This window comes from Heterocephalus glaber, unplaced genomic scaffold (assembly GCF_053883595.1).
Source record: "Heterocephalus glaber isolate CG9 unplaced genomic scaffold, H.glaber_assembly_v1.0 deba00001689, whole genome shotgun sequence".
Classification (NCBI taxonomy): domain Eukaryota; kingdom Metazoa; phylum Chordata; class Mammalia; order Rodentia; family Bathyergidae; genus Heterocephalus; species Heterocephalus glaber.
The window spans coordinates 11538131-11560538 of record NW_028258414.1 but is presented as its reverse complement, the minus strand read 5'-3'; the positions used below and the strand labels follow the sequence as shown (position 1 = coordinate 11560538).

The following is a 22408-nucleotide window of genomic DNA, read 5'->3' as shown; positions in this document are numbered from 1 at the left end:
ACACCCCCTCTTGTTTATTGCAGCGTTTTTCTAATGGAGAGGCTGAGACTCTCCACTTCTGAAGTAGGCTGAGGTTGTTGTCTGTCTCAACCAAGTGTTCATTCATTCATTCCATTCATTCACTTGCTTGCTTGGTTGGCCTATAAGCACTTACTGTGCATTTTTCATGGGTCAAAAATGCAGTAATAATTAAAATAGGTATAAGCCAACCCTCACACAGCTTTGTCAAGCGGTTTCTTGGAAGTTTCAGGCTTTAGTTAAAAACCACAGGTGTGTTTTGCATGCTAGTCAGGGATAGCCTGTGATCATTTTGATGCAACATTGGCCCCAAGCTCTTCCCCTGACCTCACTGCTCTGATACTCTGCTTACCAGCTGCCCCATCCCCTGCTCCCCAGGGTCATGGACTCTCCGACATCCAGCCACTCCGTCCTTCTTGAGGAGCAGCATGAATTTGGGGGCTATCCTCATTTCAGAGGGAGTACCAATGGGTGTGAGGGCGATTGCTTTGTCCTTTGTACCTGTGATTGGTTCAGGAAGGGACATCATCCAGTTTCTGAGACAGAAAACTGGTGGTTTTGGGAAGCTGAGCTCTTTTTTTCTCTCCTGCTAGAAATGAACAAGGAAGCCCTTGGCCCAGGTTGCTGTTTGCAGATGGTGTATCTCTGCGAGAACCAAGCAGATACCCATGCAGGAAAGTAAGAGTTGAGGAAACCACTAGAAATGGATGAGTTAGAGTCTGGATAGAACTGAGCCCGAAGCCCACACAATTATATGAGTCAGTATATTAGTGAAACCTTTCAGTACACCATGCTTGTGTCCCGCTCTTCCTGGAGATTATACAGTGTTCCCTGGATTCTCCGACCCTTTTCCTAACTGCCTTTCTGTGTCCCAGTGCACCTCAGGCAGGAGAGGGGAAGCTGGGGCAGGTGGAGGAGGAGGAGGAGAGACTGGAGTCCTCTGAGCACAAGAGGCTGGCGAGGGCAGGGCCAGGTTGGAAGGATGGGGCTAGGGCTGCTCAAAAGGCCTCACCAGGTCTCAGTGGCGGGCAATGTGCAAACAGCGGGAGACAGACAGCGAGGAGCAGAGAGGTACAGGAGCAGGCCTGAGAGTCAGGGGTGTTCCAGGGAAAGGCAGAGCAAGCCAGTGGGCGGGAAGAAGGGTAGGGGACAGGCAGAAAGCACGGTGGAAGGAGGTGAAGAGGAAGAGGGGGAAAGCCAGGAGGCAGGGAGGCCGGAGGGAGAGGGAGAGACGAGAAGGAGGGACAGCCGGCTGCAGGAGCTGAGCAGGAGCCAATCGCGCTGCAGGGGTTCAGTGTGTTCCCGAGGGAGCAATTTCATCAATAGCACTTTACCATACAAGTGATTCTCATCACAGCTGGCGCTAGGTGGGCTGGGAACAGCAATAAAAAAACATTTTTATTATTTTTTTAAAAAAATCCAGATTATTTGAAAACGCTGTACACACATGCCTCTTCAGACCCTGGTGAGAGGCCAGGATAGGCGATGGAACAGAGGCCCAGACAGTGCGCGCGCGCGCACACGCACACACACACACACACACACACACACACAGGTCTCAGGAGAAAGGTCTCGCAGGCAGGGGCTGAACTGTTGGTGGAGCTGGGCCAGCTGGGCTGGAGGTCAGCATACCGGAAGGCTGGAGCCGGAAGAGTTGGGACACCTCTGGGCCCTGGGCTAGGTGTGTCCAGATGCGCATCCCTGTCCTGAGCGGTGCTTGCCAGCCTGGAAGAGTTTGGGGCTCGAACAGCCTCAGGAAGGCCACAGGTCACAGAGGACCCCTAAAGGGTGGAAGAACATCAGAGGTTGCACTGCGAGAGGCTCCGGAGTTCTGAGGAGCAGCCCTGCAGCTGTGCTGTGGAGCACTGGGGCTCAGGGAGGCGCTGTGCTGGACGTGGGCAGTGGCTGGTCATCGCCGTGGCCCAGCTCACCTCAGGGTCACTTCGACATTCTATTCTGTTTTCTGTGTTGGTTCCTATTGCTGTTGAACCAGTTTGCTTCTAACAGTGTATGCAGTAAATTAATGCAGAGGGGGAAAATGGTCTGATCAAGTCCAGCCCATTTTACAGATGGAGAAACTGAGGCTCTACGAGATCCTTTAGCTGGCTGGTGTGCGCCTCACTTTAAGGGGCTGTTCGTGCAGCTGCTTGTCTTCCACTTTTGCGGTGAGCTTGTGCACCGCACTTCCTGGGGTGTTGGGGTGGGATCCTTTACTGTTCACACCCACATGGCTGGGCTGCAGGTCAGGCCTGAGGCTCTTATTTTTCCTACTGTGTCCTCCAGCCAGGAAGCCAAGTAGTCCTGTGGGGGCTTATCTGTTATCTTCCTAACACATTTGTTGATTCTAACTATCCGGGAGGGGAGCTTCCATTTTCCCCTTGTCCTGTTTTGGCCTGTAACTGTGTGATTCTCCACAGGGGTTATCTACGGCCAAGTTTCATAAACCAGAATAGATTTAAACTTTATCAACACTCCCTCCCTGGTTTTATTGCTTCTGCTGGGTAATAGTGTAAATAATCCTGGGATTGTTAATGTTCCCTAATGTGAGCGGGGAGCAGAGGTCTGTGAACAAATGGTGTGTTGCTAACGGGGTGGAAAATGCAATTTCTGCATTTCTCATGACTGAATGTAGCAGCACCTTGCTCTGGGACGCTGGGTGATATTCCAGGTTGGTTTAACATGCATCACCTTATTGATCCTGCCAATACCTTTCTGAAGACAGTGGAAGTGGCCTATATGTCTACCAGCAGATGGAGGCGTAAAGAAAATGTGGTATTTATACTCAATGGAGTAATACTCTGCCATAAAGAAGGATAAAGTAAGAAGGAGAAATTTAAGTCATTTGTAGGAAAATGAATGCACCTTGAGACCATAATGTTAAGTGAAATAAGTTAGGCACACAAGCTTAAATATCACATGGTTTCTTTTGTATGAGAAACCCAAAATATAAATAAAGAGTAAAATAAAAGACAGATAATAGAAGTAGGGAAATAGATCTTTCTCAAACGAGAAGGACACCAAGAGATAGACGGGAGGGGAGGGAAAGGGGATGGAAAAAGAAATGAAGATGTGTTATGTGTATGCACCAGCTCCACCCAGGAATTCTACCACTATGTACTGCAAAGACATTTAATACAAAAACATCACTGTGGCTCCCCAACCTTTATGGGAACAACTGTTTACAATGGGAAAACAGCACGACCCCGTCTCCCACAGTCCCCATGATAATGCCTAATGCAAGCGTGGGGCTTCGGCAGAGATTCCTCCTTGATTATCAAATCTGCATCCTCCTCCTCCGTGAGCAGAATGCCTATTGTTAGCCGAGCACGTTACAGCCCGGATATAGGGCTGTGTCGTCTCTAAGCCTCGCTCGTAGCTGGGATGAGACCGCAAGACCAAATGTTGACCTCAGGGTGCATTGTGTAGCGCTTGAGCCAAATCCTAAGACAGGAGTACATGCTTTCCTTTCCACTTTTCCTGCTGTTGTCGGGAACACAGATCCAATGGCCGGAAATTCCACAGCCATCCCAGATGGTAAGGATGGGAGCTGCATCCTGAGGACGGCAGAGAAGAAAGATAGCGGGCCAGGCCCTGACCTAAGCAGAGTGCTTCTGCATCAGCCCCAGACAGCCTTCCCAGACCTCTTTCATGTAAGGGAATAAGAGATGTCGATCTTGTTTTAAGCTACTGCTATTTTTTTCTATTACACACAACTGAATCAAATCCCAAGAAACACAATACCACAGGATTCAGAGAATCCTTGAAATAAATCTCAGGTGTCTGTAGCTTAGAGTTTGGGGCACTTGAACCACAAAGAGGATTGCCAAGGCAGTGGTGGCACTGGGAGCCACCTGGGATGCTGTGGATGAGCTGAGGGTGTTTAGGGAAAAGATGAGCAGAGCCAGAAGCACTTGTGAGGAACAGCTTAGGAGGAGAGTGCCTGAAAGTGCTGGGGTGTTCTGCTACGGGCAGAACTCATCACTGATCTGCCGGTAGCGAGAAGGGTTTAGAAAAGGAACAGGGAGGTAAACAATTTTGGAATAGCTAAGAGTTGATTCAATGATACATTTCCAAGGAAAATTGAAGAACACACCCCACAGATTGGCTCTAGAATTTCTGATGTCCTCTGCAGAAGCTGAGAAGCGGACAGAGCAAATAGTGGGTGTTTGCTCTACATAGCTTTGTTGAGTGGATGACCAACTGCGTACCCTGCCCACAGACAAATTTCGCAGCAGACAGTGAAACCACTGAGCTAAATCCCTGGCCCTAAATCTGTGGGATCCTGCTGGTTTTTTTGGGTTGTTTTTGGTACCTGGGATCGAACTCGGGACCTTGTGCTTTTGAGGCAGGTGCCGGAACCACTGAGCTATATCCCCAGCCCTTACAGACAAATTTCTAATTTGATAGAGGCAAAAGAATGAGTAGGGAATATTGTTTGAAAAAAAATTTTTTTGAAGGACTTCTCTTGATGCTTGGGACAAAATGCCATCGACATCCTATGCACTGGAAATTCTCTGCAGGTATAACTTTTAAAAACATTTTTTTGTTTTGAGACAAGGTCTCTCTATGTAGCCCAGGCTGGCCTCGAACTTGTGGCGATCCTCCTGCCCCAGCCTCCGAAATGCTGGGATTACAGGTGTGCACCACCCCACCCAGCTGCTGGTGTAACTTAAAGACATGCTTGTTCCTGTGGAGGTTGACCCTCCTCTCGTGTATTTGGGATGGGGGTCACCCTCGTGTCTGCAGGGTCCCTGCTGGCAACACCAGAACTTCCCCAGGTGACCCTGACCCTTCTAGGTCACATGAAGCACCTACTTCTACTGTGGCCTCCGTGGAGGGGCAAGGAGGGGGCCACACTTCTTGACACCCTTCTACCTTTTAATTCTGCCACTGCAATAAGGAAGCCTTGTGGAGATCTGAAAGAGATTGTAAAATTAAATTTAAAAATAGCTGGATGTGGTGGTGCATGCTTGTCATCCCAGCTACTCAGGGACCCTGTCCCAAAATAAAAAAATAAAAAGGGCTGAGGATATGGCTTGATGGTAGAATGTTTACCCGGCATGCATGAGCCCTGGGATTGAGCCCCAAACTGCCAAAAAAAAAAAAGTTAAAAAGTAAAGAAACCAAGTTAACCACAACACCGTCCATCAAGAGAAAACAACACAGCCAATGAACATATAGTTGACCATCTGGCCCGGCAGAACCTGCAGGGACCCAGGTCTCTTCTCCCTCTACTCACCTGAGCCCTGAGATCCTCACTGTCTTCTAGATGGGTATTTTTCTTCTTAAATGGCACCCTCTCCAAGGTGACTCTATCACCTTAGGGGAACCTCTTGCTGTCCACAGGGACCCAGGGACATCACCATCCCCCTTGGTACGTGCAAAGCCAGAGGGAACCGATCTGAAAAACAGTGTGTGAGTTTGGGTGCTGAGGTGAGTAAGGAGACTCGTAGGAGACTCTGCTCTCCACCTTCCTGCTTCCCAGTTCTTCCCACCACCCAGCATGTGCACACATGCTCCCAGGGATCCACAGTGATCCGCAGGACCATTAGAGCACCCACAGGAAAGGGCTCCCCTAAATGAGCTCCCTGTCATCTGACAGCAGAGTGCTAGCCACATCCTGGACTGCCAAGCTGTGCAGAGGAGACTCTTGCAGGCTCACCCAGGACAGCAGAGCTCCAAACTCCCTGCTTTGCTTGGCTGGTGCCCCACACTGACCTCCGAAAGCAGGAGGGAGCCTGATGAGGATTTACGACCACTCTGCTCTTGATGGCTCCTCCGAGGGTGGGCAAAGTGCAGATCTTTCCTCTTACGGATGCACAGAGTGTATCAGGGGTTGTGATTTATGAGACTGTGCAAGAATAAAGTTTCCTTGCATTCAGAGAAAGAAAAGGGACTGACCTGTGCCTTCCTGCAGCGCTTCCTGATTCGGGCACCAGCAGTCTGGGAGAAAATTATCAATTTCTTCACAAAGAGCCTTTTCCCCAGGCACGCAGAGTTCCTGCAGGCTTGGAGCATCTCATGGAGCGCCTGGTTTGTCTTTTCTGTTATTCAAGCACTCGCTGTATTGTGGAGGGCTGAGTGAGGCAAAATCATAATGCACACGTTTTTATCTCTAGGGCTGGTATTTTTAGTATGGAAGCCAGGCTAAATGAAATTAAAATTGAAAAAGAAATCAAAAGGAAGGGAAATAGATGGTGGCTTCCCTTACTGGCTGAGCTCTTGCACACATTTTTGGGTTCTGAGTCTGGTGGGATGGGTCTTTCAGGGGTGTGGATGTGGGGGTGGGGTTCATCTCAGGGCAGGGAGCAGGATGGAGGAAGGGTAGTGGGGTAGCCCTGGCTCCCCAGCCAGCCTTTGTCATGCAGCAATCACTGTGTGGCCGACCCTGCTTTAGGTACCTTTCCCACAGTCTCAGGATGGTCCCCTGGGGTGAGCCCTAGACTCCCTTTTCACGGGAGTAAGACTGAAGCTGGGGCGCACCCCGACTTGTCCTTGTCACTTGAGGCCCATCTGTCAGGTGAGAAGGCCTCGCTCCTGACCCACACCATCTGCCACTTCAAGGGGAGCCTGGTCTCCAAATCCTAGAAGTGGATGGTGGAAATAACCCTCCCCATTCCCCAAAGCTGTTTTTGCAGATTAACAAGAAGCCCAAGTCCAGGTAGGCCCTAAAAATCATTACAGAGCCTGAGAGGCCCTTGGTCTTCGGAGCCAGATCAGTTCCATGAGCAACTGGCTGAGGGGCTGTGGGCTGGAGCCCCTGGATCCCAACCACAAGATGACACCAGGTCAGTCCACAGGGACCCAGGCAGGCGAACTGACAGTGGCACCAGCGCCTGTCCCAGTGCAGTTTCCACCCCTCCTACCCGGGGCACGGTGGCCACTGTGCCATAAAACCCAGCCTGGCCCATGTTAGACTGAGTGGCCTGAGATGACAAGAAGTTGATGGTAGGATTTTAGGTATGTTGGAGGGTGGCTTCCTGGACTACACAGGGGCTTCTTAGGAGTGAGAGTTTCCTAAGGTCTCTGAAATGAAAACATTCATTCATTCATTCATTCACATGTGTATAGATCAGCATGGAAAGAGCAACAGGCCTGAGGGTCCCTCTGGGGGTGGCTTTGTGTGTAGGAGGACAGAACCACTCTTTCCAGTCCAATCCTTATGACATTTGGCAATTGAGGGAGCAGGAGAATATTTCTTCCCCTTCAAAGGAGGCTGGAACTCAAAGATAGGAAGGGAGGAGATGGAGAAGCTGGTGCAGTGGAAGGGGCTGAGGACATTTCCTGGATGATCGGGTTGAGTTTATCGGTGGAACTTTCACAGTTAAATTTTTATGGATGTCGGGGAGGAAGCCCTTGGGAAGGAAAGGAACTTAGCATCTGGCGTTCATCGATTCTGAAACTCCTTTCCTCACATGTTATCGGCAGCTCATCTGCTGCTGGGGTTGTGGTCGGATTAATTAGCTTTTATGGGGCCAGCTCTCAGAGCAGGCCTGTCACACAGAAGTGCTCTGTCAGTGTCAGATTTTGTTATGATTGTGGAGGGAGCACCGGTCAATGCAGGAGGCGAGGATACTCCGTACATTTGTTGAATGAATGACCAAAGTTGGTGAGCATACACAATTAAGGAGCAATAGGCAGAACCAGATCAACCCAGGAAGCCAAGGTTTGAAAAGATCTTTGCAAGTTAAAGACAGCCCAAGGTCAGGGCCAAGGCAATCACAGAATCTACAGGGACAATAAAAGGGAGCTTCGAGATGGACTTTGTGATGGTGCCCAGGAAGGCTTGCCATGTGGCCTCATGGCCTCCAGCTTAGGCCTTGGTTTTCCAAGTGGGGATGGGCCAGACATTGCCTAAGACCTGCTCCAGCTGCAGGGATCCCAGTACATGCCTATGGCTCTAGCTGGGTCTTTTCAACGCAGCCGAGTCAGCCCACAACCTACCACGTGAACGCACTCAGATTGGAATTCAGTTCCACATGACCCATTTTGCAAAGAATTTCCAGTTGTGTCTGCCGGGCCAGCTCTGTGGGACACTTGCAAGTGAGTTACAGAGACACCCTTGCCCCTGCCAAGGAAGGCGGTGGGCCAGCATCCACAGAGACAGACAAAACAACCCCAGCAAACTCCAAAGTGCACACTGTAGCATTTTGAACACGGAAGGCATATAACCTCCTTTGTGTCTGGCTGTCATGAAGCTGGACACAGTTATGACTCGTTTCTGCTGGCAGCCTGCAGCCCTCAGTGTGGTCTGTCTTGTCAACACAAAGCCCTTTGGCCTCCTGTTCTATTGTTCTGATTAAAATGCCAGAATTGCTCTTCCGAGCACTATTGATTTTTTAGCCCCCGAAAGAGGAGGCAAAATGGAAGTTGAGCGGGCCAGTGCAATGGGAAGAGTGGGTGACATTTGAGGTTAGGGAGTGGAGAAGGAGGGCAGTCCAGGGTGGGGCTGCTGGAGGACTCCCACATAGGTCCACGGATTGGCATAGTGCTCGGGAGGAGAACCCAGCTGCCAATAGGAACGCAGGTTGGCATCTGTTAGAATGACCTCAGTCCTTCCAGACTGGATGTTTCTAAAAAGCCATAACCCAGCTCTGACTGCCCCACCAGTGTCTGTCATTCTCTCTCTCTTCTTCTGGCTCGCGCAGAAATGGGTGGGGAGTGGAGGGAGCCAGGACATGAATTTGGTCCACTTGGGTCACCTCCTGTGTCATAGCACTGGGCAAGTCTTTCCATCTCCCCGAGCCTCCACTTCCTTAACTATGGAGTGGCAATATTACATCTATCTTATAAAATCACTGGAGGGTGGAATGACTGTACTTGGAAGAAGGTGCACAGCAATTGTTATTATTACTTAATGTCTGCATTCAGTACTGAGATGTCGGGAATCCCTAGCGGATGCCCTCATCATGGCTTTCGCAAAGAACCTTCTTTCCATCCTCAAACTGGACCTTCACAAATGAGTGCAATTTTCCTCCGAGAACTCCTGGCTGTCTGTTCTTATTTCTTTCATCCTTGCCAATGGACCTTCCTTTGCTATCTGGTGCAAGCTCACAAACATTCAACATTCTGTATTGACTGAGTGCCTCTTCATATTTTATCTGTATGGGATGCCAGACTCGTCTGTGAGCACAACAAAGATTCACACCCTGGCTGAACTTACGTCCTAGAGAGAGGAGAGAGACAATCACTGTAATTCGTAAGTGAATTATGCAGTTTGTTCAAAAGCAGGGAGAGCTAAGGGGAAATGAGAACTGGACAGGGCACAGTGGATGAAAGTGGGTTGGGAAGTGGGGGCCTCGGGGCAAAGGGAACGTTACCAAAGTTGTGAAGAGGGTGAAGGAGTTGGCTCAGCAGACGTGTGGAAGAGGAGCTTTCTAGGTGGCGGTGGTGAGGCAGTTGAGGAGGGATCCAAAGGTTTGCTGCAAAGTTGAAGGGCAGGAAGGAGCGGGGGTTGAGCTTGGAGAAAAGGTCATGCAGATGGAGTTGGGAGAAGACCCACATCTCTCATGGCTTTGCTGACTGTGGGAAGGATTTGGGATTTGGAGAGGGAAACCATTGCAGAATTTTGAGCACAGAAGAGACTTGACTTAGCCTTTAAGGGGATCTTTGGGGTCTATGTGAAGAATATCTGGAGCCAGGGATTTAGCTCAGTGGCACCACGCCTGCCTTGAAAGCACAAGGTCCCGCGTTTGACCCCTGGTACAAAAAAAAAAAAAAAAAAAAAAAATCTGGTTGGCAGGCAAAAATGGAAGCCAGGAGGCCCATCAGGGAATTTTTGCTGTAAGGTGGAGGAAAAATGATGGTGGCTCAGGAAACGTGGTGTCAGGAAATGAGGAAAGTGGTCAGAATCTGGATCCATTTGAAGCTAGAACTTCCAGGTGTGCTGATCTATTGGATGTGGCGTGTGAGAGAAAGAGAGGAATCCAGGGCAGCTCCAAAGTTTTTGGCTGAGCTAATGGAAAGAGAGAGGTGCTGTCAGCTCAGTTTGGAGAAAGCTGTGGGTGGAGACAGTTTTGGGTAGGGTGTGATGAGGGATTTTGGATATGTTGAGTTTGAGATGCCTGTTAGACGTCTAAGTCAAGATGTTGAGTGGGTGTTCAGATATATAAGACTGAAGTCCAGGAAAGAGGTCTGAGCTGGAAATATAAGTGTGGGAGTCTTTAGCATATAGTTGGTATTTAAAGCCATGAGACTGGATTTCCATGAGCCTTTTTCCCACAATGCCTCTGATCAGTCCTTAGACCAAAGTTTTTCAGAAGACAAGTAAAATCTCATGGATAGTAATACATTAGACTTCATTCGTTCATTGTCCTCATCTGCTTACTTAGGACTCCCAATACTCCAAAAATGTTCCATTCTCCTCTGACATTTCTGAGAGTCCTCAAATGATGTCTCATATGTGCTCACAACTAAGTCCAACTATCCCAGCTCTGATACTGTCCCGTTGCACATCCAAGGGCATCTTCCAGGAAGCCTTGGTCAGTCATGGGCACCAATGCATCCTCCACCTCAACCTCAGCATCCCAGAAATCCCTGGGCCAACTGATGCTGCTTATCTTCTCTAGGGTTTGTCACTATCATTGTACCACAGCCCTCAGAGTCTCAGAGTCTCTGTCAATTTCTATGTGTTGAAGATATCTTAAATTCTAAACTTTAGGGCCATGGTTCTCTCACTGGGACAAGAGTTGTCTGATAATACAAAGAAGTATGTCAGGGAGAACACAATGCCACAAGGTACAAATGGTGTGTCTTTTAAGCATCGGTTTTCCTCACTGAGAAAATTGAAAACATTTTGTTAATAATTAAAGAGCAATTGTGTTGGAGAATAGCATACAAGATTGGCTTACAATTTGAAGTCAAATCCATAATACTTTCCACCTTTTTATGATCCCACAGATTTCTGAGAATGTTCCATCATTGTTGGTTGATGGTCAATTATAATCTTTGAAGAGTCCTAGGTCACTATCAGTGGTTGGAAGGGGAGGAGAAGGCAGCTCGGCACATTTGTTAACTTTTAAGTCTCTTGGGTGGACTGAGTTAAGTTCACCAGGCATGGACCAGTGAAAGAGGAAAATAGCAAAGTGAAGTGGTGAATTACATTTTGGGAGAAAACTCATAATCATTGTGGTGAGAGACTAGTCCCGTTTTCTTTCATTCTATGTGACACCCTAGAAAAGCTCAGAGATCATAGGAGGTGTGTGTCAGTTTCTATCATCAACTGGCCAAGATAATGGTATCTGCATTTCTGGAATCTTGAACCAAAGCCAGGCTCAGGCACAGAGAATTTGGGGTTTCACGATGATGGGCCCTGATAATGCAAAGTTAACATCTCTCAAGCTCAAGAAGACAGAAGACGTGTTGGTCTAACTAAAGAGATTTCACACTGGAAGTCAATGGAGCCGGAGAACTGTGCCTTGGATGTGATACATGGTAAGTACTACCTGTGGGATATTGGGACAGCAACTATAGAGAGGGATGTCCAGGGATTTCCAAGGAACACAGCCAGGAAGAGAGCCTGTGGCCACCACGCTCCAACCAACCAAGCAGCCCACATACCCCACATCCGGTGGAGAATCTTGAGAACTATAAGCAATAGTGAGCTCCAGGCGAGAGGCTCCAAATGATGGTAGTCATCAGAACTCTGGAGCTTACTAGATATACTCACCTTTGGGCACCTCTTCCAGACCTGACTCAGAGTCTAAGAACATATGTTTTGTGAGGACTCCTGGGGACTTCCAGGTTAAGTTCCATCTCTCCCTAAGTGTCTCATATGGAGCTTGGTTCAGTCTTTATACCCACTGCTCTATGCCAGGGAATGGGTGGCATCCCATGGAAAGTAGAAAATTATTGAAAGACATGGGCTGTGCCCTCAAATAGTTGAAATACATGAAAAGAAAAAGACAAATGAGAACTTGGAGAGTGAATTCAAGACCAAGAAATGATGGCTGTGGGCCGGGGATTTAGCTCAGTGGTTCCACCGCCTGCCTCACAAGCGGAAGGTCCAGAGTTCGATCCCCGGTACCAAAAAAAAAAAAAGAAAAGAAAAGAAATGATGGCTGTGTAGGTGACGCTGCTAAGAAGCTGGTGAATGTCACACCCTGGAAAGGCTGTGAGATCATAGGAAGCATCTGCCAATCTCTGTCATCAAGTGGCCAAGATGATTGAAAACCGTGGCTTGGACCTGGAGCCAGGATTCCAGCTAAAGTGAGATCTCCAGATCTCAGGGAGGCTGCCCAGGGAATAAATGAGACCAAAGGGGTTCTTGACGCCTGACTAGGGTCCAGGTCCTAACAGAAAAACAGTGTGAGACAGCCAGTGCCTAGTGACCATGGCCATTCATTTTGAGCAGTAACAGGTTGGACTTCTGAGACCTTCCCAGTGGAGTACTAAAAATTTACTTACTGGGAGGAGATCCCTCTGACAGGAGCCCACATCAGCAGGTGAACAGAGTGAGCCAGACAATGAAGGACTTTTTGCACCAACAAATGGATGAAAATTGGGAAAATCCAGCATATGACCAAAGTCCAAACTGTTGTGGTAGATGAGAGGTGGGTCTGACAGTGACGAAGTGTTCATGCGGGCCTGTATCAGTGTCTGTGCAAATGGCAGCTACCTAGGGTGACAGAAACAACAGTCTTAACCCAGTATCTCCCAGAGGAGAAATATTCTTGGCTATTCTGGGATCTGAGAGCCTCAGAAGTGTGAAAGGGACTCTGTGAAGATGAAATGTGTGGAGTACATGTGGAAACCACGAGGCCCTAGCAATATTGCTGGTCTAAGGCACTGGGCAAGACTGGACTTTTCTGGGAAGGCGACCACAGACCAACACCATCTGGAGGTGAAACCAAGGAAATCAAGATCAATCAGGGAGCAGAGGACTCCCTGGAAAGATGGAACACACTGCCCTGGCAGGCATGTCCTCAGCCATAGAGGGTTTCTAATGAGCACCTCAGGTGCACCTTAGGGGCGAGCATGGGCCACACTCTAGGAGCATTCCTGCTGTCCAGGCTACTGTCCTGCATCCACTTCATACTTTGTAATATACGTCACCTTCTCAAGTATTCCAGACTCTCTCTTGCATCTCAGGTGATTCTGTCCAGGTGATTCCTTATGGGAAAGGGCTGCTTGCCAAAGAGGCCACTTACCCAGGAGACAGGACAAAGTCAGGGCTTGGGAGAAAATGTTCAGTGCTGTTAGCAATTCCATTTCCTCTTCATTCTACTGTAGCACGCAATTGGCAAATCACCCCAGTCCCCCAAACACTGACAGAAGCTGGAGGGCCCCGAGATCCGTGGATGACATTATACGACACCACCTAATTTGTTCTGAGCTCCCTGAATGCTGCAGGGAAGATACTGGGATTGTATGTTCCTCTGAAATACAAAAATAAAATAAAATAAAAGGTTGTGACAGAGATTTAAATGAGAATAAAATGCCAAATAACTCAGAGGTATTGAAGTAGAATCTGTTTCTCAGAAGAATCCCAGGTTGAACTTGCCGGATCAGTTTCAATTTGCCCCAGTGCACCGAATGGCCAGGCCAGGGAAGCCGATCTCAGAACAATCCAGAACTCGGCACCAGACCCACTACTTATCACTTTAACTGACACTTACTCCATATGATGCTCAAACATTCACCGAATGGGTTCAATTTAATTTGAGATGGGGAATTTCTTTCTTTCCCCTATTGAAATATTTAATGCAGTGGGATTTAGCTACATAGCTTCCACCCTGGCATTCCATCACTCTTCCATCTTGCTTTAAAAAACACAAAAGAGCCCTTTCAACCTGGATTTATTTTGAAAACATTTGATTTTAACCAACTTTGTAATTACAAAGCTTATTGATCTATATATACTTTGATAGGCGATAGAATCAGTGGGTGAAAAATAAAGTCTCCTCCTTGCTATCTGTTCTACAGCCCTGAACATTAAATGAACAAGCACAGATTTATTACAAACAAGCCATTCTTAGACTCAAGATGGACAAGACACCTTGTCTACTGCCAAGTGTGTGTCTTCGCTTGCAGCCCACCCAGCACTCCCCTACAGGGGGAAGTGGGAGGAGGCTTTGGATCCTGGGTGCTCCTGGGAAAGCAGGTGGGTTCTCCCACCCTGTGTTTATTAGTGCTGACAGACGGGAGTGCAAGAGCATCGTTCACCCCGAGGTGTTACATACTGATACACTGACAGGCAATTATCTTTGGAGATAGTGTTAAAACACAATAATTAATTGGAAGAGCAAGTGAGAGAGTGGTGGCCGCAGGCTGAGGCAGCATGGTGTTTCTAAAAAAACGCTCTGTGAGGCTGGTAATTTAGCTTCAATGGGTCATTTGATTTCCACCACCTCCCCCCAACTCTCTCCTGAAACCTTCCTGGTGCTTTGTCTTTCAAAAACATTAGCCCTGAAAGTGCCTCAGCCATCATTAAAGTGCAGGCCAACCTCCCAGAGCAACTTTCCAAAATGGTGCCTGGCAATAGAGAAAAATCACCGCCTTGGCAAAGGTGTCTCACACAGCCTGCTTTTGTGACGGGACGTGCCGGCGGAGTGTCTTTGTCTCAAACCCAGGCTGACACATGTCTGCTTCAATAAAACATTCCCACTTCAGCTGACTGATTTGGTGGGAACAAGAAGTTCACACACCAAAGCATGGGCTGACCTTCACAACCCTCTCACTAGTAAGGGGGAGGAACGCATTGTCCTGTCCTTTGCTGACAGGCATTGGGCAGTATGCGCTTTTCTTTTGCTTGTTTTCCTATGTTGACATCCACTGACCTATATTTGATATTCTGCATAATATACATGTGTCAGCAATCACACATTTGATTGAGAAAGGGAAAGAAGACAAGAAAGAGAAGGATAGAGGAAGCATTTTACAGTTTAGCAAAAGTTAAATGTATTATAGAGAATGCTTTGTTTGCAAGGGAAAGAAACCAACTGGATTTTGTTTAAAAGGAGTCAGGGGAGACTTATTTTTAGAACACAGGGAAGTCTAACAGAATTCAAAGCAAAGCTAGTACCTTGACCTCAGAAGGTCAGAATAAGAACTCATTTGGCTCTTCCCTCCATCTCCTGTCCCTGATGAGGGATTTATTTTCCTTTTGCTGCTCCAGCCAGATCCTGTAGCTCTCTAGTCCGCAGGGCATTGGACAATCCCAAGTCCACGGAGCCATGCCCACATGCCGAGGGTACAACCATCTGAAGCGTGTTGGACTCACGCTGTCTCATGGACAAATTCCCAAGTCGTGGGCAAAAGCATTGACTGATCTGTCTTCTATCAGGTATTCGTACCTTGTCCAAGAAACTCATCACCAAAAATCATGACAGAAGCTGGAGGAGAAGCCTAGTTTTTTGTGGGCCAGGTTATGTGGCATCACTTAATTTGCCATGGAGAAGTCATTAGCACTGGGGTTTCCTCCAAATATAAAATTAAAGGAATAAAATAGAAGGTTGTGGCTTACTCCAAGGGAAGTCATTTTGAACAAAATGGCTGTGTATGGGGGCAAGGGTAATGAGCAGTTTATTATATTATAAGCAGGGGAGATATCCAAAAAAGTTACACTACAAAGAGAGTAACTTTTATTTGCTTGCTTCTTTAAACAACAGAGATTTATTTCTCACAGTTCTGGAGACTGGGAAGGCCCAGATCAAAATGCTGACTAATCTGGCTCCCAGAGAGGCCCTTGCCCTGGTTTGCAGATGTACACCTTCTTGTTCTCTGCTCACCTGGTTTTTTGTTTTTTGGGTTTTTTCGGTGTGTAAAGAGAGAGATGTCTTTCTCTTCTTTTTATATTAAATTTCCTTTTAAACGTACATAAATTGTACATATTAATGAGGTACTACGTGATGTTTAGAAACATATATATCGTGCAATGCTTAAATTGGGTTAAACGTATTTGTCTCTTCAAACATTTACCATTCTCCTATGGTGAAAACATTCAGAATCTTTCCACCTAGCTTTCTGCAAAGTCCAGGACGTTTTTGTTATCTGTCATCACCCTGCTGCGTGATAACACCCCAGAACTTCTTGGCCCTATCTGATTGTAGCTGAGTACTCTCTGACCCTCTCTGCTCAACTTTGCTCCATCCCTTCCCACCTCTTCTCTCCCCAGCCTCTGGTAATCATCGTTCTACTCTCAAATTTCAGGAATTATTTTTTAACGAAAGGAAATATTGGGAGATGCCTAGCAAAAGGGCATTTAGTAGTCCTAGTTATAGTGAGTTATTTGGAGAAAGCTCAAGAGCAGAAGTCAAGATTTGGTGTCTGCCGCCTGCTCTGGAGTGTAGTGCCCTTTTCTTCATTCCCCAAGAGAGATATTTCTCTAACATCCTGCCCTTCCTTTTCTGTGAAGAGAGCCAGCTAGACAATCTTCGTCACCTGTTGGCTTAACAGTTTTAGGTCAGTTGCACTTTTCTACTGCTCTTGGATCTGTTTTGGAGGGCTTTTCTAGTTAGGGTGCTACAGAAGTCATAACTGCGAGTTGCAAATGACAGGTAGGCTTACAATGGGCACCGCAGAGTCAGGTGTGAAAATACAAAAGAGCTGTCTGCGTGCTGGAGAGCCAAAGGATCCAGTCAACAGTCGAAGGCCTGGGGCTCACTGTAGAATCAACCCTGTGCGAGTCCCTATCAGGCGGCTGAAGGGTCTGCAGTAGGAGGCTAAAGAGTCTGCAGCACAAGGCTGAAGGGGCTGCTCTGGAAGCTAAGAGACAGACGTCCAAGGCAAAGGTGAAGACTAGAGCTTCTCCAAAGAAACAGAAGTGAGCCTTTCTTTCTTCCTTTCCTTTTTTATCCCATTCTGTCTACAAGCCTATTGGTTGGTGCCGCTCACACCCAGGGTGGGTCTTCTGTCTTCGGTAAATCTATTCAGTCAAATCCAGAACTGTGCTAAGCCAATGGGTTGGATGTTTCTTATTCAATTTGAGCAACAGTTAACTCTCACAGGCACCCACTCCAGGCTGCTCCAGCCCCACATACTGTATCTCTCTCACCCAGTATATATGGCTGGCCATTTCTGGGTTCTTGGATGGGACAGCAGGCAGCTGACACAAAGTAGCTTCTACTCCATAGTAGTGGAGGGCAAGAGGAGAAGAGGATAATCATAGACTCAGGGCACAAGCAAAAGGGCTAAATGAACTGCTTTACTTAGACTAAATCAGGGCCTCAGATCCCAGCTGCTTTATCCTGAGTATCAGATATATATAATCATAGGCGAGCACAGACACGAAGGGAGACACTACCGGCTTAGGACCCTTCCATAAACCACGGGTGAGCAATGAGCCTCTGTTCAAACGGAAGGGACAATCTACTCAACCCTCCAAGTAAGAGGTGACAAAAATGTCACCCTTGAAACAAGGCTGGGATTGGAGAACACAGCAGAAATGGAAAAATCCAAAGTGGGGAGGCAGGAGGCCTGGGATTGAGTCTTGGTGGCCTTGCTTGAGTGCCATATCTGTGGGACAAGCCTAGGAGGAAGCGAGCTCTGAGGCTGGTGCCCATGGGAGCAGTGACATGGAGGCGCATCTCAGGAAAGAGTGGGCGAATGAAAAAATGAAGGAACAAAAGAAGAAAGGAGGGATCAAGACCTCAGACAGAGGGCCCTGAGCTCTGGCCACTCCAGCAGTCTGCCTGACCTAGGATCAGGTGTCCACCTGTGCCCAGCTCCTGTGTGACAAGTGCCAGGCCTGCACCAGCCCTTCCCACCCAGAGTTTTTGTGGAGTTGGTGCAGCTCTTCCATGCATGGCAAAGAGGAGGGCAGAGATGTCAAGGGCCTGGGTCACACGCCGGGCCTTAAATCCTTCTCCTCCAGGGCCCATATCCGTGTCTCCGTCTTTCCACCCTGGAAAGCCTTCCCATGGAAACCCTCACGGAATCTGCTAGTCAGTCAACATTCCCTCTGCCCATCTGGCAGCCAGCCCTGTCTCATACTGATCACCCTGGCACCCTCAGAAGAGGATTGAAAAGGTACCAGCTGGACCCTCCGTAGGTGGGGCAGGAGGAAGACATCCATGCTCACCCGACAATGCAATTTTCCATAACCTGTTTTCATTTTTGAACACATCTCTCATTGCATCCAGAGCCTCACAAGCTGAACTCTTCTTGCCCTCTTCTCTCATATCAGCAAGGCTCAGAATGAGCTCAGAGCCTGGGCCCACTCAGGAATCGGTGTCTGCCCCTGCCTGCCTGGTGATGAACAGCACGCTCCCACCCTACTTGCTCTCCTCGATGAACCGCTAAGATTCGGGGACAGGTACAGATTGAGGCCACCGCGAACCGGGCCAGAACTGCCCACGACCGTGAGAAACAGCTGTACTCCAAGCCCACTCTCTCCTTTCCTCCTAATGAAAACTCTCCTGTAATCTGGGGCTGCAGCAAGCCGGAGCATGAATTATTCAGAGCAGGCTCAGTGTGTTATCTCCCCTCCCTGGGGAAGGCCCTACCATTGTCCGCCCTGATGGGTCATTATGCACTCTGTGAATTTAATCTTTTGGGCTATCCAGCCTGCACAGAAAAAAATGTATGAATAACAATTTTCCTGTAATAACCTTCAACTAACCTTTCAACCAGAATGAGTCATTCCAATCCTATTTTCACATCAAGAGGAGTCAAAGGCAGCAATTACCTCTTATCTGTTTCAGAAGCTACCCCTCCTTCACTGCACCCTTAATTTTTAAAGGGGTGTTGAAGAATGTCTCGGGAGCCAGAGGAAGGGAGGCCTGGATGGAGGGCGGAAGGACTGGGTGGTGAGAGGTGCTGGCATCCCGAGGGCATTCAGAGCCAGGCCTCCCGAGCTTCAGACTTCCGCTTGAGACTGAAGGACAGGACCTGCCCTTCCTCCTCCAGCTGCCACTGCAGCTGGCTGTCATCAGCTGGACGTCTGGTTTTCTTTCCTCTCTCAGGTCCCACAAGGGACAGTGTCTCCTCTGGCCAGAGACTTGCACAGAGCCTTCTGTGGATGGCAAGTTTAGAGGAGTCTTGGCTCCTTTTGGGGCCACCATGCTGCTGAAACAGGAACAGGAAGGGTGGGGCCCATGCCCAACACAGGGTCCCCACTTCACCTGGGGGTTTCTACCACACGGAGCTCTGGAAGGAGCCTGGAATTTGCAGTTAGGGACAACTGGCTGTGAGCTCAGCTCCCTGGGCTGCGTGAGCCTGGCTATGTCACTGTGCCTGCTGGAGACTTGGAAGGCCATTAAGGCTAACATGGGAGCAGTAACAGGCTGTCACACACTTCCAATGGGACATGGGAGCAAATCTGTCAGGAGCAAACTCTGGGCCTGGGCCAGGTCCCCCATGAGGCCAAGGGACCTGCAGCCCTGCTCTCCCTGTGGTGAGCTCAGCCTGGTTTTGATTCTTCTTGCACCCAGGTAAGGGTGGGGCACACTCAGGAGGGGAAGAGCTGCATCCAGGGACTTGATACAGAGCATGCAGAGTGGAGGCAGGAATTGGATGGGACGGGGCCTGTGCAATTCTTACCCTCCAGCACTTCAAAGGTTGCAGTGTGAGCAGGGTGGCCTCAGGTGGGGAGGGTCCCTGACCTTGTTCCTTGAGCACAGTGGTCCCCACTGTGGTGAGTCTCTACTCCAGGTTCACAAAATGGTCAGACCCCAGGTGCTGAAGGTGACAGATTCCTCAATAAGAGACCACCACCGTGGGCAATCCTGGAGACAAAACATGATGTGGCCTGGGTGGGTGACTGCAGAGTGGCAGCCAGAGACAAGCCAGCAGGCCCTTGGCTCGAGGCTGTAGAATTCCTGTGCTGTTGGTTTCTGGATTGTCAGACAGCTGGGACTGAGGCCCCCAGCCAGCTCAGCTCCGTACACTCTGAGCAGGGTGCATGGCCTCCTGGCGAACCTGTCCCATAACCCTCTAAGAAGCTTCCTGTCCTCCCTCTCGCCCTCTATCCCTCCAGAAAGCTTTCCTACCACCCCCATTTGCTTGGGAAGACAGGCAGTGGTGGTCTGGCCTCAGGCCTTTCCCCCTCCATCCTGAGGTCTGGGATTGCTGTGCGGGCTTTTCCTCTTGTCTCCACCTGTGCACTGGCATTTCTCCTCACAGCCCATGACGTAAACTTTCTCAAGGGCCCGAAGGAAACACAGACACACTGACCGTGGATGTCTGGGAAGCCAGATTACAGGTGGGTTATGATTTGCGCTTTTTCCCTCTCCTTTTCAGTAGTTTCCAAACTTTACAAACATATATTATAAAAACTGACTTTTCTCGCATGTGTACCCTCCCACTTTGAGTGGAAGAGGAAGAGGTGTGGCCTGAGGAAGGACCTTTACTGCACTCCAGGCAGAACTCAAGATGCCAGCTGAAGGCAATGCGAGCAAAGCACTGTGGCTGCCCGGGCATCATCAGACTCTGCTCAGGACTCAGGTTCATGCTGCTGAAGAGTCATCTGTGTGGCACCCAGGAGGAGGAGGCCACCTGGCTCCTGTGGAGGAGGCAGACGCTGGCTCAGAGCTGCAATCTGGTCCCTTGTGGTGGCCACAGCCCGAGGGCCTCATCCAGCGCTTTCTCCCTTCATAGCACCTGCGACATTGGTCCAGTCCCGCTGGGCTTCACCTTGGATACTCCAGGGCCGGGCTGAGTGACAGTCACATCCTTTTCACCTTCCATTTCTGAGCCCCATTCTACTACCATCTTTGCAACTACAATAGCCTGACCCGGCCACCTTAGGCCTGGGTGAGAACCTGAGAGCCTTCTCCCGCCGTGTCAATCTATGCAGCTGGATTTATTTATTTATTTATTTATTTATTTATTTATTTGCAGTGCCGGGGATGGAACCCAGGGCCTTGCACGTGCTAGCTGAGCCCTGGACCACCGAGCTCCACCCCCAGCCTTGTGCCCATGATCAATATCTTCCAGCCTCAGTTTTCTCTCCTGGCAAGTTTAACCTGGAGTTTAGAACACATTCCCAGGCCAGGGCAAGGGGAATGCTCTGAACTGAGACTTTCCTCAGATGTTTTGTTCCAGAAAAAAGCAAACTGGGCTTCATGAAGAGCCAATGCATGTGCTACAAAACATGTCACAGCGACAGCAGTCCCCTTCCCCCAGAGGAAATCAAGTCGTACATTTTTGTGTGTGTGTTTTTTCCTCCATTCTCAGGGCAGAGGAGTTGCATTTGAATGCCCAATGTGGACGCTTGGAACAGAAAAGGAAGTGGACACCTAGGACTGTGTTTCCCTCCATCCTATCTCAGAGAATTTAGCTCACGGGTCGATTTCACCTGCAGTTATACACCTGGAGCATGAGGGCAGCTGTTCGAAGAGTATATACTTCTAGCTCTGCTGTATTTTTTTCCCCTTTGCAAGAGAGAACTGAGACACGAACACTGCCCTCATTTGACTGCACACAAGCTGTGTACAGATGCAACAAAATGGCTCCCCTGGGCTTTCCACAGCCGGGCTGTCACGAAGAGGCATCGCACACAGCAGAGCAGATTGCTGGCAGGTGTGGCCCTGGGGACAGGCAGGGAGGGCTGTGGGGTGGGGGAAGATGGCAGATGCGGAGCACTACCTTTCTCCCCTGCAGTCTGGCCACCCTCTCCAGCCTAAGGACCAGGCACGATCCAAGGTATTAGGGCCAAAATGTGTGATTTGGGGTAGTGCTATAGCTCCAAGATGGTCCCCAGGTAGGAGAGACAGGGGGTGGGGGACAGAGTTGTCACCCAGAGCTGCAGGGTGGAGGAGCTACCCTGGAGAAAGCCTGGATTTACTCCCTACTATCTGGTGACTGAGATACCAGCTGCCCCTAGGTCCCTGTAGAGTCCTAGGTGACAGGGGTTAGGGCACTCTACAAAAGTGGCCAGGTTCTGGAGCTTCCCCATCATCCCACAGCAAGGAGAGGCCCAGAAATGCCATAGAGGCTGGGTGACAGGGCTTGAGGGACAGACCTGAAGTCCTCCAGGCCTCGTCAGCTCCTTGGAGTATTGATGAAATTTCCCTAAGGTGTGTTAGGTGGAGCTTAGATTCCTGGGACACATAAAAGTGTAAATGGCTCTCTGCTTACAGAAGTTTGGGAAACGCTGACTTAAACAAACTGAAGCATTGTATGTCCTGCGAGACTTGTCAGAGCCTTTTCCGGGCTAATGAGGCAAGGTGCGATACAGTTTGTAGGATTTCCCAAACCCGCCAGCCAGGGACACATTTGTACATGGCCCTTTCCTATCCGGCCTTCTGCACACACTGGGGTTGTGAAAGATGGGATTATGGCTGTGAGAAGCGTAAAAAGGCATATCTTTCTCAGGGGGAGTGAAGTAGTATTCTAATATTGCTTAAATCCTTCTAAATGCAAAGTGGTTTAACAGATTAGCTCCAAGTCTTCTGGAAGGCTCCGAGGAAGTGGGACACAGGAAAGGTAAGTTGTGATTTGAAGAAGGCCA

General features: G+C 49.0%; 1 long non-coding RNA gene across 2 annotated transcripts; it reads right to left on the bottom strand.

The window, feature by feature from the left end:
• LOC110344165 (uncharacterized) lies at positions 1-18662 on the bottom strand. 2 transcript variants are annotated; one of them, XR_002386516.2, is made up of 4 exons: positions 12424-18651; positions 5920-6095; positions 5258-5419; positions 1-1799 (listed from the first exon to the last, which is right to left on the bottom strand). It is a non-coding gene; the product is annotated as an uncharacterized LOC110344165 (long non-coding RNA). The 2 variants fall into 2 exon arrangements; XR_015446518.1 differs by lacking the exon at positions 1-1799 and adding an exon at positions 1819-3572 and having other exon boundaries at positions 12424-18662.
• Between the last annotated feature and the right edge of the window lie 3746 nt (positions 18663-22408).